General features: G+C 55.0%; 1 protein-coding gene and 1 long non-coding RNA gene across 5 annotated transcripts in view; one reads left to right on the top strand and one right to left on the bottom strand.

Moving 5' to 3' along the window:
- ZNF423 (zinc finger protein 423) overlaps nucleotides 1-13,914 on the top strand; it is a 287,541-nt gene that overhangs the window by 194,091 nt on the left and 79,536 nt on the right. The gene's annotated exons all lie outside the window — the stretch shown is intronic.
- Nucleotides 5,365-7,943, bottom strand: LOC120617249 (uncharacterized). 2 transcript variants are annotated; one of them, XR_005656844.1, is made up of 3 exons: nucleotides 7,576-7,943; nucleotides 6,985-7,153; nucleotides 5,365-6,720 (listed from the first exon to the last, which is right to left on the bottom strand). It is a non-coding gene; the product is annotated as an uncharacterized LOC120617249 (long non-coding RNA). The 2 variants fall into 2 exon arrangements; XR_005656843.1 differs by having other exon boundaries at nucleotides 6,985-7,943.

The following is a 13,914-nucleotide window of genomic DNA, read 5'->3' as shown; positions in this document are numbered from 1 at the left end:
GGAATGACAGAAACGATCATAACAGTAAAGTACTAAGAAGAGCCGCTGTTTATGGAGCGTGCACCGTGTCCTGGACCCTGACGCGCATCGCTTCAATGTCACCACCACATCTTATGAAGTCGATGCCATTGTCCCCATTTGACAGCTTAGGAGACCGAGGTGAAGGAAGGTTCAGCGATGTCCCTAAGCTCTCACGGCCGGGGCGGGCACGGCCTGGAGTTACACCCAGGCTGCCTAACTCCCACTGCCGCCCCTTCCTCCACCCCACCCCCGCTGCTGCTCCTTCTGATTTGGGGACAGTGTGAAGTGACACACAGGCAAAGCCCAGCTTGGTTGACAAGCTCTCCCAACAGGACCCGGTCTGCATTTCAAGCAGGGGGAGGTGGGGAGGCTCCTGGGGTCGGGGGAGAGGGCTCTGCCCGCCAAACACTTGAGCTCTTTTTGACTGAGGAGCGGGAAGGGCTGGGGCCAGAGGACCCGCCCTCTCCAAGGCTGAGAGCACGGTTGGTCGTGGACTCTCTTGGTGTCATAGTGCGTTCTCGGAACTGTAGATGGACGGGTTTATGGGGCCCCGGGATGCCTGACTCGGAGACCTGTCCGCTGTCGGGTCACAGCGCGGGGGGCCTGCCACGCGCACGGTGTCGGCCGGAGCCGTGCCCGCCACGTGAACACGCCGGCCTCTGCGCAGCAAGCCGGAGCGTTCTCCGGAGCACGTGGTCCGAGGGAAATGGGATTGGAGCCACGTGTGTCATTTTAACTGTGTTACGAGCTGCACTGAAGAAAAGTGAAAGGAAACAGATGCTATAAAATAGTTTTATTTAACCCGCTAGAGCCAAAATATTATGACTGTACCGTGTAATCAACTTAAAAAGTTATTAAGGAGAATTCTTTCGCATTCTTTTTCTCGTACTCTGATGTGTGTTTTGCACCGACGACTCATCTCAGCACGGCCAGCCGCAGTTCAAGGCCGTGTGGCTCGCGTCTGCCGAGGTGGAGCAGCCTGGGGTAGGAGGGCTGATGAGAAGTACGCTGTGACAAGGGGGCCGTGGGCCCGGGGTGGGGGGCGGGGGAACCCCCTGCTGGGAGGGGCAGGCTCTTGGGATCACGGGCAGAGGCTTTAATTTCAAGTTGGAGTTCGGAAACAGGCATTTTCAAGTTGCCATCTTGCCAGCCCTCCTGTTCATCATGGCTGCTCCAGGGGTGGCCCTCGGGGAAGACGGAGCTCCGAGGTGGTCAGAGAGAGGAGCCCCATGGCCGAGGCTGCCGCCTCGTCTCTTGCTTCTGGCTTTCGGTGCACAGAACCGCAGGCAGTGCCCGTGGCCTGTGGCCCCCCCCACCGGTCCCCAGGGGCTGCCGATGGCAGGGGCGGGGGCCACAGGTCTGCTCGATCCTTCCTGCCGTCATCCAAGGTCGCCTTCCGAGGCCGACTCTGGAAAAGCCCTTTTCCATCTCCTCCTGCAGCCACCGGGAGATAAAAGCCAGGCTCGGGGATGGCAGAGAGGGAGCCAAATTATATTTATAATATTAAAGTGAGTGCATTTGTGGCTTGCTGTTCTCCAGGGTTTTTCATAAGGAGAAAAACACAAATTAGCATTTTCCATTTCCATATATTGACTAGAAAAATCGCCTGTTCTCAATTAAGACCTATAGCTTTTGGGATGTATGCAACAATTTTATAAAATATTTACAGCGAGATTTGCATTTTACATGGTGTTACAGTTTTTCTTGTGTTTAGGAGGAAGAGCTGAGGCCTGTGAGAGGAGACAGATTCTCGGGAACGGAGAGGCAGGAGAGCCCAGGCCGTTTCTCTTGCCTTCTCGGTGTTTCTGATGGTGTCTCTGAGGCTGATCCGCGCTGAGCTGTCTGTGAGGCCCTTCTCACCCCCATCCACCCCCATCCTCTCTCCTTTGACAAATCTATTACTTTCCCTTTAAAACTTGCCAGAGTGGAGCTGTCTGTGGCTTTGTGTGAGACGGAGAAGGAGAACATTTTTTTTTTTTTTCCCCGAATGTAAAAGCATGCCGTAAAGAACATAGCTATTTCCTAGATAATTTGCAGTTGTATATTTTATGTTAATTCCACCGAAAATACTGCACCCCTGCCAGGTTTAGTAGTGGGCTCACTGTGATATGAATAATTTCTCGTGAATCATTTTTTTTTCCTTCATTTAAGATATGGCACCTTTTTAAGATTTTAATAATAGCAACAAGGAAGAAGATTTAGAACAAGTGAAACATTGGTGCCAAAGAAATTCGCGTTGAGCGCTGATGCAGACTAGCAAAAATAATTACATGGAAAGCCGTTTCCACAGATGTTTTTCCTTGTAACGTAATAACTATTTACTAAACTGTTTATTTTAGGCCTTTGGTTTATAATAAAATATTTATACATTCCCGGCTGTAATAAAAAAAAATATTGACAAAATACTATCGAGGTTTAAAAAGACAATCGACGTGTTTGTGTTCACGTGTGGTAGGTCGGTGCTGAGTCGGTGGCCATTTCGGGACCTGCGAAGCTGGGTTTGGTGTTTGAGTCTGGTCCCTCGTTTACTGGTTGAGAACTGACGGACGAGGTACAGAAATTAACGGTTCGTTAGCCCGATGTCGGGTAGGGATGTTGGTAGGTAGCGTATTTTTTAAAATAGAATTCTTAGCCGCGAATCCTGCCGGGGACCCGGACCCGTCGCCGCTGTCTAGAAGTGAGCCGGGCTGAGGGGGACTGTGGCTGGTGGGATCACGAAGGAGCCATTAAGTGCTCGTGGCGTTTAGATTCAGGCCGCATCGGGGGCCGCGGGGAGGTCAGTCTGGTCCCAGGTTGTCAAGATTTGACCTCAATTTTCAGATTCTGTCTGCAGCCAGCGAGGTACATCCCAGGGTCGATTTGTCCCATGTGGAGCCTGGGTGGCTGAGACACCCTAACTTCTTCAGCCCCTCTGTCTGGGTACAGTCCTCATTTGGGGGGGTAACCAGCAGTAAGAGACATAGGAGAGCCCCCCCATCCTTTGCCCCCCCCCATCCCTTGCACCACTCTCTGCCTCCAGCATGATCCTGGGAGGCTCCTGCAGGGTCTCTGAAAATGGCCAGTGCTGGGAGTGGGGGTTGGGGGGGGAGGGTTAAGGGCTCAAACAAGGAGTTCTGGAGGGGCCTGTCCAGGCCTCGCCTTCGTGCTCGGAGCAGCCGACCGCCTTCCTGTTTGTAACGACCAGCCTGATGCCCACCGCTTTCTCTCTCAAGGCGTCTGAGCTGCCAGTCCTGGCCGAGGGTGTGTCTCTGAGCCTGGGTTTCCGTGTATTCGGTTTGTGTTGAGAGTGTGTGTGTAACGCGTCTCCACATTTGCATGCCCGTGGCCTGGTTGCTGAGTCTTCTGTGTGTCTAGGTGCCCTCGTGCTTGGGTATGTTTCGGGGTCCAGTGTATTCAGTGTTTGTTTCTGTGTTTTGGGTTTGGGTGTGTTTATGACCTTGTGTATTTGTTCGATTCTATGTATTTGGATCTGTGCGTTTGTACGTGTCTGTGTGTGTGTCTCTATTTATTTTAGTGTGAGAGAGAGAGGCACACACAGAGAGGTCCCCTCTGTTAAGGAGCCAGCCCCACCTTGGGAGAGGCCCGGGACTCCCCGCAGAGACTGCTGGCCGTGCTCCTGCAGGTGTGTGGCCGCGTCTTCCCACCCAACTTCCTGATGGAGGGAGGAGGAGGAGGCAAGGAGAGGTTCCAGAGGGAAGGGGCGTGTGGCACTTTTAATAAAGACAGAGACGGCTGGACCCTGGTCTCCGAACAGCCAGAGCGGGCTGCGAGAGGCAGTGTCCTGCTTGTGGCTCTGAATCCAGGCTATGTCCTTCTTTCCTGCTGGGGGAGGCCAGTCCAGGGCCTCTGCCTGGAGGCCCGCACCCCTCCGCTGAGGGCAGGCAGCCTGGGGGAGGGGGTCCTCAAGGACTTTTCTTGTGCTGCTAGTGATTTTGTTTTGGGGTTCTATTCTCCTGGCCTGGTGCAGCCCCGGTAATGTAGGACAACATATTTCATGCTGGCTTCCGGCAGAGAAGGGGGGGCTGCCTCTGGGGGCCCCCCGGGCGCTGTGGGAGGCCGTCCTCGGCTGGGGCCAGCAGTGAGCTCACCAGCTCGCCAGCAGGGACCGGGAGAGCGTGGCAGACAGCCGGTGCCGCCTCGGAGCCCCCCGCAAAGTTCTTGGTCTCCCCGCTGGAAGGAAGTGATTTCCCCCCTGTGCTTTGCTGAGAACTCTCTGCCCCCTTTCCAAAGGAAGCCGCAGCCTCCTGGGTGCCCCAGCAGCAGTGGCGTTGGGGACTCAAGGTCATCTCCCCCCATTTGCCCCCACAACAGGCTCGGGCAGATACTTAGATTTTCCACTTTACAGACAGAGAAACCGAAGCACCAGGGACCAGAGACTTGGCTGAGGACGTGCAGTCAGGGCAGGGTTGGGGACCGGCCTGTGGGGGTTGCCGAAGGACTTCACGGAGGCCCCAGCAGGGCAGAGGCGAGACCAGGGGGACACGCTTCCCCCAGCACCTTCGGTTTCTGGGGTGGGGTCTGTTCAGGCAGAGCTTTTGTTCTGCTGCAGGAGTCTGAGGTCAGAACTGGATCGCTGGGGACAGCGTCAGAGAGGCTGTGGTCACCACCAGGGGTCCCCCTCCTACTTACTCCCCACACAGCCTTCCCCTTTCCTCGAAATAAACCTTGATTAGGAGTTTAAAAGATATTGGTTTGGGTTGGGGGCAGATGATTCATCTGTTCAGATGACCAGCTTCCTCCCCTGGGAGCTGTCTCTGCTCTGATACCTTCGGACTCTCTGTCATTCTGCTTTTTGAGCATCGGTGGGAAATTCGGCTTATGAACTGGGGAATGGAGGGGTTAGGATCAATCTGCCAGAAAGTGATCTAAAATGAGCAGGAAGAGGTGTGGGGGAGGGGAGGGCTGGTCCTGCCGGCGGGGGGCTCCAGCTAAGGGGGTGCAGCCACGCCTTCGCCAGTGGGTCCGAACGTCCGTCCGGATGCTTTGTCTTTTGTCTGTCTATTCTCTGGCCACCCACGGCCGGCTCCTGCCCGGTGCAGGTGACCTGCGAAGCTCTGCAGCGATCAACTGGCACACAGAGTGGTTCCTTTACCTTTCGGTTCATACGGCTTGTGGGCCGTATACAAGTCACACCGCAAGAATTCTGTCTCTGCTTTTCTAGAAGTTTCTAGTGGAACTCCCAAACTGCATTCGAGCGCTTATTGTTGAGTAAATGATATTGCGATGGTTGTTATATTCATTTTGCTAATTGTTCCCGTTCCTTATGATTTCTGGTGCGTTGTCCCTCTCTGTTTTAAAAAGCCTGTGGAAAAAAAAGTAACAAACAACTCAAGCAATATGTTGTTCTTACCAAAAAAAAAAGTTAATAAGTAGAAGAGAGAGAACCCATCCTTAATTGCACCGCCAGGGGAAACTGCCCTTAACAGTTTGGTGTTTGCCATTCTGTTCGTACACATGTAAACGCAGTTTTAAAAACAGTTTGTTTGAGTTTGATGTTTACACAGACAAGTACACGACAGTAAATGTGCAGTGACTCATTAATGCATGAGTTACATACGGGAAGGCCCACGTGCCATAAGCATACGGCTCGCTGAATTTTCCCAGGCTGAACCGGTCAGTGCCCGTGGCACCGGATCATGACGCAGGGTCACCTACACCCGGAAGACCACCTCGCGCCCCTTCCTGGTCCCACCCCGGAGTCACTTCGGTCTTGAGTTCTGGCGGTGAGGACAGTGGCACTGTGTGTTGCTCCTTTGTACACACGTTCAGTTCTGACCGGAGTTACAACGTCCACGCTATTTCGTGACCTTTCCCCTCAGCAGGGCGTGGCGATGGCTTCGGGTTGGCACACACAGCTCCACGCCGTCTCTCTCCAGGGCTGGTCGGTGTTCCGTTCTTAGAAGTGCCGCCCTTCAAATTCTCCGTGGGAGCTTTTAGCTTTTCACTGTTCTAAACATCTTCCTGGTGAACATCTGTGCCGGGTGGGTGGCCTTCGCCTTCTCCTTGGGGACAGGGTGGCCGGAATGGCCATGGAGGGAGGGGTCCTCGCCGGCGCGGCCGCAGGAGCCCGTGTTGCTGTGTGGAGGATGCTGGCAGCGCTTCCTTTTGCCAGCTGGACCTCATCAAGTGCGGGTGTTAATTACTGGGAGGCCCCTGGTTCTGTGCGCGGGCGGGGACGCTGGGGCTAACGCGTGGAACAGGGTCACCTTGAAACAGACGCTTCCAGGGGAAGCGAAACCGAGGCGAAGACCACGGGCACCGGCTTCCCTCCAGTCTCCTCTAAGTCACCCCGGAGCCCGGCGTGGGACGCGCGTCCGGTCCCTCTGGCCCCGGGCAACGGTGACCCGTGTGACTTTGTCCCTGGCTTTAATTGGGGTGAGCCGGGAGCAAGAATACCCATATCTGTGGCTTGCTCCTTGCCAGATGACCCTTGGACCCTGAGGCAGCTGGCGACCCCTGCATGTCCTGCAAATGCGGCCTCAGTGAGCAGCCTGGCTCGGGAACGGAACCAGGGTTGGGAAGGGGGCACTGCCCGGCAGTGCCAACGGGGAGCCCAGCCGTGCAGCGTGCCAGGTCAGGAGGCGCGGCCCTGCAGCCCCAGCCAGGTGAGCCCCGGGCTGCAGGCGAGCAGGCCAGGTGGGAGGAGAGCTCCGCTGCTGCATTTCCTCTGTAATTCTTTATCGGGGCCGCCTCCTAGATCTGTTGCGGGAAAATCAATGTGCTCTGACTCGATAATTTCCCAGGTTGCCTTACTCCAAGAACATCGTGCAAGGAAAGGTGACATCTCTGGTCACGTCTGTATGGGCCACACACCACACACACACACGACACATACGTGTATATGTGTGCCCCCTTGCTCCATTAAGGGGATTGGAATTTCACTACCTTTTCTTCTGTGGAAAAATGCTCATTTGTGTTTGTGCCAGGCCGCCGATGGCGGACGCCCAGGTCTGCGGCGCTTACCTCTGTTCAGCTCTCTTTATGGCGAGGAATGTGCCGTTAATAATGCATCTGTGGAACTCAGCTGTGTGGGAGCCAAGTAATTATCCCACCGTAGCGTCCCCGGCTTCGGTGTCATCACAACTGGGGCTTCATTAAAAGTCCTACCAGAGACGGTGTTGTGTGCTGCAGCCTGTATATATATTTTTTCATTTAAATTATCAGCCTTGCTATGGCTCAGAGGTAATTTGACTTTTTGAAACCGCTGAGCCCCTGTGAATTCCCCTCCCCTTCTCCCTCTCGCTGCTCTACCAGCTGATCAGCCCCAGAAGAACAAAAGGTTTATCTGAAGCTATGAAGCATATATTCACCAGCTTCTGGCGTCTAGATAAAAAAAAAAAATCAAAGTACTCCATTGAACATGTTAATACTGAGCAAAATGCACACAGCCAGACACTAAACCTTTACAGGGATTTGGGCATTTGAAAAGTGATACCCAGATCAGGTCCTGAGCTATGTTTCTTAGCCGGGAGAAGAGCAGGTAGCAAAGGAGGAAGGAGGAATGTTCATGAACGAGTGTGAAGAGCAGCCGGGGAGCCGCGTCAGAGCACCCACCTCTGCTTCCCTTTGTCTGATGTCGGTTGGGTGGGCAGCCCGAAGCCTGGATCAGGGCTCGCCGGAGGGGACGTGGGCTTCCCCCTCTGCTCTGGACGTGGAGCTGCTGCCAGCCCGAACGTCGAGTGGGGACAGGGCTCGCCGGGACGCGTGGAAGAAACGCCGAGAATTGGGATAGGGGTTCCCCTCTTTGTTTCCCCGATTCTCGGCGGCCTCTTCCGAGAGGACCTCGGAAAGGGGCTCCATGAAACACACCGCCACTCTGAGCAGCCCCTTCTTGGGGCCTCCCGGAAGTCTGGCATTTCCCAGCTCCTCCTCATTCCGATGGAGAGCAGCCGCCAACGCAGACTGGCAGGAGCGATCCAGTCCCGCGGGTGAATCATTCATCACGGAGCTAGCAGATAGGCGCTTGATTGGCAATGTCTGCCACGGTGGCGAGGCGGAACTTGTCTACTAAATGTGCTTGCTGAGCCGCTGAGCTCAGCTCTGGGTCAGGGAAGATGTGGAGACGTATAGGATTCATTTCTGCCCCCTAGAAGGTTTCGACTTACCTGGGCGGCAGACGTAGCTCAGAAGACATCTCATAAAGCAATCGATGATTACATGCTGGAGCACACTTCTCCAGCAGGGCAGAGGGTGTGGGGAATGGAGTAGTTTGACTAGACATCTGGAACGGTGTAGCACGTTTGATGTGATGAGCTTGGGTGGGGTTTAACCTGCCTGTGAAGGCAGGGAGGGTGTGGCACAGTTAGCAGCAGCTCACACCCAGGTGGAGGGAAGGGGAGAAGCATCCAGTTTTTACTTCGCGTGGCCCCCTGGGGACCCTAAGGGAGCTCTGTCCTTTGGGAATGGGGGACCCAGACTCCGTGCGTGTAAGCTCGGAGCCGGCTGCCATCCGTTTGGGCAGAGGCCCCGGGTGTGCCTGGGCAAGGAAGTTGTTTGTCCTAGTGCACCGAGCACAGCACGCAGGATCTTGTGGCCGTCTGGCAACTGGCTTTTTTGGTTTGGAGAGCTGACCACAGACACAGCCTCTTAAGGCCGCGTCCTTGCCACAGGGAAGATCCCTGAGGTCTCAGACTCTGCCCCAGGCGTGGAATATGGTTCCTCTCATGCCTGCTTGTCTCTGTCCGCCCGCTCTGTGCCAGGCTTTGATGGAGTGCTGAGGACCCCGAGCCAGCCCCCGCTCTAAAGGGACACCCCATGTGATGGGGAAGCTGCGACGTGCACACGTCTGATAGTACGAGTGAGCTTCGGGGGCAGCTACCTGTCCACGTCCGTGGGGGTCAAGGTATCTGTGAGATAGAGAGTGATTGATCAGTGATTTGAAAGTGGCGGAGGGGTGTTTGAGCTGGGCCTCTGAGGGGTGAACAGGAGTTTGCTAGCAGGACTAAAAGAAAGATAATTCTAGGTAGTCGGAACGATAGACACTCAGGGACAGTAAGGAGCACAAGTCTCCTTGAAATCCTTGCCAGGGTCACGGGTGATTCCTGATCGTGGAAGCTGATGGCTTTTGTAGGCCTTCCAGGTCACTGGACTCTGTTGACCACTTCCTGGACACTTGTCCTCATACATAGCTGAGTACCCCTAAATCAATGGTCTCCAGCCCTGGCTTCCTATTCTCCCGCGCCGCACCCTCACAGCCGGCTGCCTGCTGGCCCTCCAGCTCAATGAGCATGAAGATGCCTTCGCGCGCTCCCATACCCCCATGTCAGAGTCTCGCTTCTTAGTCCTTTCTCTCGGTGGCAGCTCCTGGATCAGCTCCTTCCGTCCCCATGACCCCGACCCACATGGTTCTGGGACCCCTGTTGCCTGTGAGCTGGCTTTTCCGGCCGGCCGAGCTCCAGCTCTGGCCCAGCCTATAGCACTGGGGTCCGTTTGCCAAGAGGGCTCATTCTGGATGCCTCCCCTGTGTGCCAAGGGCATCTTTCGCTTTGTCTGTCAAAAGCCAGGGACCGATTCCAGGGCCTGTCTGTCGTGGTCAGGGTCTCGGCAGCCCTGTGTGGGGAGGTGGATTCAGGCTTAAAGAAGCACGACAGGCACCGAATATTGTCCCCAAGGTGTACACACACTTCGACTCGACCACGGGGTCAGACAGATGCCTCCGCCCACTTCTGGGAAAACAGGATTCCGTCTCCTTTTGGGGCTGCGACTTTGCACTCACGTAAGTCATTTTGGAATCATTTTGACGTTGACGCCTCTACAAGGGCCACTTGTCCCCATCAACGCCAGAGATGCTGTGGCCGGGGAAGTCACACCCACCAGAAATGAGGCCGCCCCTCCTCCTGGGCAGCTGGGCCTGGGGTTTCAGAAAACAAAGCGCCTCGCCGCTGCTGTCCTCACCAGTACGGACGTGGGGAGAGCAGGAAAAATGCGCCAAGCACGTGTCGGCGCCCGGGGAGCAGCCGCGAGGCCCCCGGCCCTGGCTCTCCCTGGTCTGGAGCTGGAGAGACAGCGGCGGGAGGAGTGTTTGAACACTGCTCTGCGGAGGGAGCGGTCCTGCCGCGCGGCCGTTGTGATATCAGATCAGGCCTCCTAAGAGATCCCCTGGCTCTGAGCTGTGATCCACATGCCACATTCGCAGACAGCTGGTCGCCCAGCGTGGGCTGCGCCTGCCGCTCGGAGCTGGCACACTGGCGGGGACCAGGTAATGCTCTAATTTCCCTCGTGCAGATGCGGCCAGGAATATCTTAATTTATCGGTGTGCTGGCATGCAAGCGGGAGTGGTGCCGGCACAGCCTTGCATAACTATGAGCAAAAAACGGAGCTGAGAGGGGCTTGACTCTTCCGAAAATGGGTTTGAAATCATCATCGCCTTTTGTTGTGTTTGGAAGGGCTTGAACAATTCTTAATTATTTAATTACGGATATGCAAGTAATACGCTGGGAATGGCCCTGCCATTCCAGAGATACCGAGCGGAGGAAAATGTTTAGTTACCGGAGGAGAAAAAAAAAAGCAGTAATTAAATCGAAGCGTGGTGTGTATCGTGCCTCGCTGCTCCGGCGGCGAGGCGGGTGGGAAGGGGCCTCGGGGCGTCACCCTGGAAATTCTGACGTCACAGCCGTAGCCGCAGCGGCCTCGACCTCGTCACCTTCCTCGGAGCGAGGCCTGCAGAGTTACCAAAGCCCTAGGTTAGCTGCCGGGTTAGGGCTCCGCTCCGGGAGGCAGATGCCATTGTCCCCACGTTGAAGACAAGGAAATAGAGTCTCAAGGACTCGCCCAAGGTCTCACTTCCCTCGGGGCTCGAAGCCGCATCTTGCGTTTCTGAGACACCAGGGCGGCCATTCCTCCCTGCCCTGTCACCGAGGGGCAGAGCCACGTTCCCCTGCACAGTGGCTGAGGCCGGCCCCGGCAATTTTGGTGACTGTTTGCCTGACTGGTGCGTCTGGCTCCATGGCACGCTTCTCGTGACGGACACCTTGTAATTATCCCATATAAGCACTCATTGTATTCATATCATTAATTTTGTTTGGGCTATTACATTTGATAGATACATTAAGCATTATATAGTTCTCTTTACACGTGAAATTGAACTGCCTTTGAACAGTCAGCCGGCTAATTGCCGGTAATTTGTGTTGCTAACGAGAGGCAGAATAGTGGTGTAACATTAGACTCAACAGTCAGTTAACAAATTTGCCGATTTGCATTGTGACGCCTGCCCTCTGTGGCAGAGGCGGGCCGCATCTCACCGGTGAAGAGGTTTTTAAAAACCTATACAACTAAAAAGCAACAACGACAAACTCCGACCCCCTCCCCACGGACTGTGCAGTGATGTCTGGCCGGATGCGGTGGCAGTGGGTGCGTGGGTCTGAAAGATGGGAGATTTGGGGGGAACCTGCGCGTGGGGGGGAAGGGTCCGCTGCCCCTCGGGGGGCTGAGAGCCAGTTCCTGCCTGTGTCCTGAGCGATTCCCCCGCTCCGGCCTTCGTCAGTGGTCTGGGGACACCACGGCTCTGTCCTTTTGATCTATTGAGATGTTTTCTGTACTGGGTCTTCCATTGGGACCGTGTCACCCTGAGGGGCTCTTGGGAGGGGATTGGGTGAGTTTATCTTCAAGTCACTTCTGCCACAGCCAAAAGGTACTTTTGGAAAGGGGGAGCAGATAGCCGGTTTGTCACCCTTCCCCAGAATTCCGTGGCCATTTCTGAGTCTCTGCCTTGAGAAAGGCGTGACAGACCCCAGAGAAGCCTGGGGAAGGTACCGAGGTGCCGGGTGTGTGTGTGACATGGGTGAGACAGATGAGCTCCTTCCTTCCGGAATGACAGAGACCCTGGATTCATCTGTCGAAGCCCCAACCTCCAGTACCTCAGCATGTCCCTGTGTTTGGAGACAGGGCCTTTAAGGAGGCAATGAAGTTAAAATGAGGGGTTGGCGTGAGCCCTGAGCCAATCCGAGCGGCACCCCCATAAGAAGAGGAAATCTAGACACACACAGACGCCGGGCAGCAGGCACACGGCGGGGAGGCCGCGTGAGGAGCAGGGAGGAGGCTGAGCCGAGGAGACGAGCCTCAGAAGAAACCGACTCCCGGCACCTCGACCTTGGACTTCAGCTTCCAAACTGCGAGAGTCCACGGCCGTTGTGTAGGCCTCTCCTCCCAGCCCGCGCCCCCGCCCAGGAGGAACAAATACCGATAACTCCAGCAGCACCCCCCGAGCAGGCTGGAAGGGCATGACACGGATTTGTTAGCAAAGTCTCAGAAAACCGAAGGGCAGCAGCGCCCTTTACACTCGAAAAACACAGTTTTAGGATGAAGGAAAGGCCGCCCCAGGCATAGGCAGCAGGTGGCGGCCACTTGGCGTTTGGTCCATAGCAGAGGCCCAGGTCCCGAAAGGGCGTGGACGGGCCTTGTCTCGTGTACCCACAGTTAGTTTCCAAGGGCAGGGGGCTGCTGGGGAGGGAGCCCCTTTGTGATTTGAACTGGGCTGCGCGGAGGCCTCGTGCCCCCTGCCCCCGCCATCGATAGCCCCCGTTTCCAGCGGGAGAGGGGGCGTAGACGATCCAGCATCTGAGGGGGCGTTGCTGTGTCTTCCTCCGCTGGGCACGTAGACTGTCCCGCATCCGAGAAGAAAACGTTTCAAGCCTGGACGACGATGCCCGTGGTCACCTGAGGTCATTCCAGAATATTTCTAGGCCTTGGATCTGCTCAGTGAATGAGCCAGGCCTATGATGGACATGTTCCTTAGCCCTTCGAGCCTGACTTCCTCCTGCTCCGGTTCATCGTTTAAAAGAATTTAATTTTCTTCAAACTTATAAAGCCAAGGAGCAGGGAGCGTTTGGATTCTGTTTCTGGGCCAGCTATTGCTGTTTGCGGGGCGGCTGCACTCACTCACGGTGCAAACGGCCCGAGTGTGGTTCATGTTCATCATCAACCGTCCGTGGGCGCCGGCTCGCGCCACGCGAGGCCCCTGGCTTTCCTCGGTGAGGTCTGGCATGGTCTCCTTGAGCACCTCGCTGTCTGCCCAGTGGGCAGTCGAAGTTGATGATGTGTCTTCGTGCATGAAATGTCTCAACAGCGTGAGAGTCGGTGTATCTGTAAAGATAATTATGGCACGAGAATAAAACGGATAGGTTTACTCTTTCTGTGCCTCAGTAGATTTGTTTTCAAACAGTTTTAAACCCATCAGCATTTCATACAGAATGGAAATGGTGTCGCCACTGTGACTTTTCCCCCCACTCAGTTTACTGATATGTTTTTCTAATATCGGATGGCAGCTTCATCTGAAGGACCGGCCCAGTATCAGAGCCCTGTCAATACTCTTGGCGTTATTGTTCTACCTGTTCTTTCCTCTGAGGGTAGGGACGTAGGAAAACCGAGAAAACCTGCCATCCGAAGTGAGCCAGTACGTCCCAGAGACGTGACCGTTTGTTGCCATCAGGCCGGTAAGGCCCTAAGGGTCCTGCCCCTTCGCTGTCTCCTGAGATATTAGCCCAGCGATGGCCTCCGGGGTCCCTTGTGGTTCTTCTTGGCTGGCCTTTCCTTCTGTTTCCAGCCAGCCACGGGTGAAGGGAGGAAGTCAGAGCTTAGTTTTGAGTAGGATGCTAAGACCATCTCATCTTTCGAGGGTTCTCTGTGTACAATACATTGTTACTTGTAATGTTGGCAGGACTCACACCTACACCAGATGGGGTGTGGATCATGAGAAAGTTGTGTGATAAAGACTGATAATCAGTGATGGTCATGGGACCTGTGATGGTCATCAGTCCATTTCAGTGAGTTAAATATCGAAATTCAAAATGGCACTAAGTCTTTCCCATCAACAGAGACGGACTGTGTTATTTTTTAATCAGAAAAGTAAGCCCTGCTCGTGGTGAAAAGATTCAGGTAACACAGAAGAGGGTACAT

Source organism: Pteropus medius, unplaced genomic scaffold, assembly GCF_902729225.1.
Source record: "Pteropus medius unplaced genomic scaffold, Ma_sr-lr_union100, whole genome shotgun sequence".
Classification (NCBI taxonomy): domain Eukaryota; kingdom Metazoa; phylum Chordata; class Mammalia; order Chiroptera; family Pteropodidae; genus Pteropus; species Pteropus medius.
The sequence above is the reverse complement of the archived record's forward strand: the minus strand, read 5'-3'. Positions and strand labels throughout refer to the sequence as shown.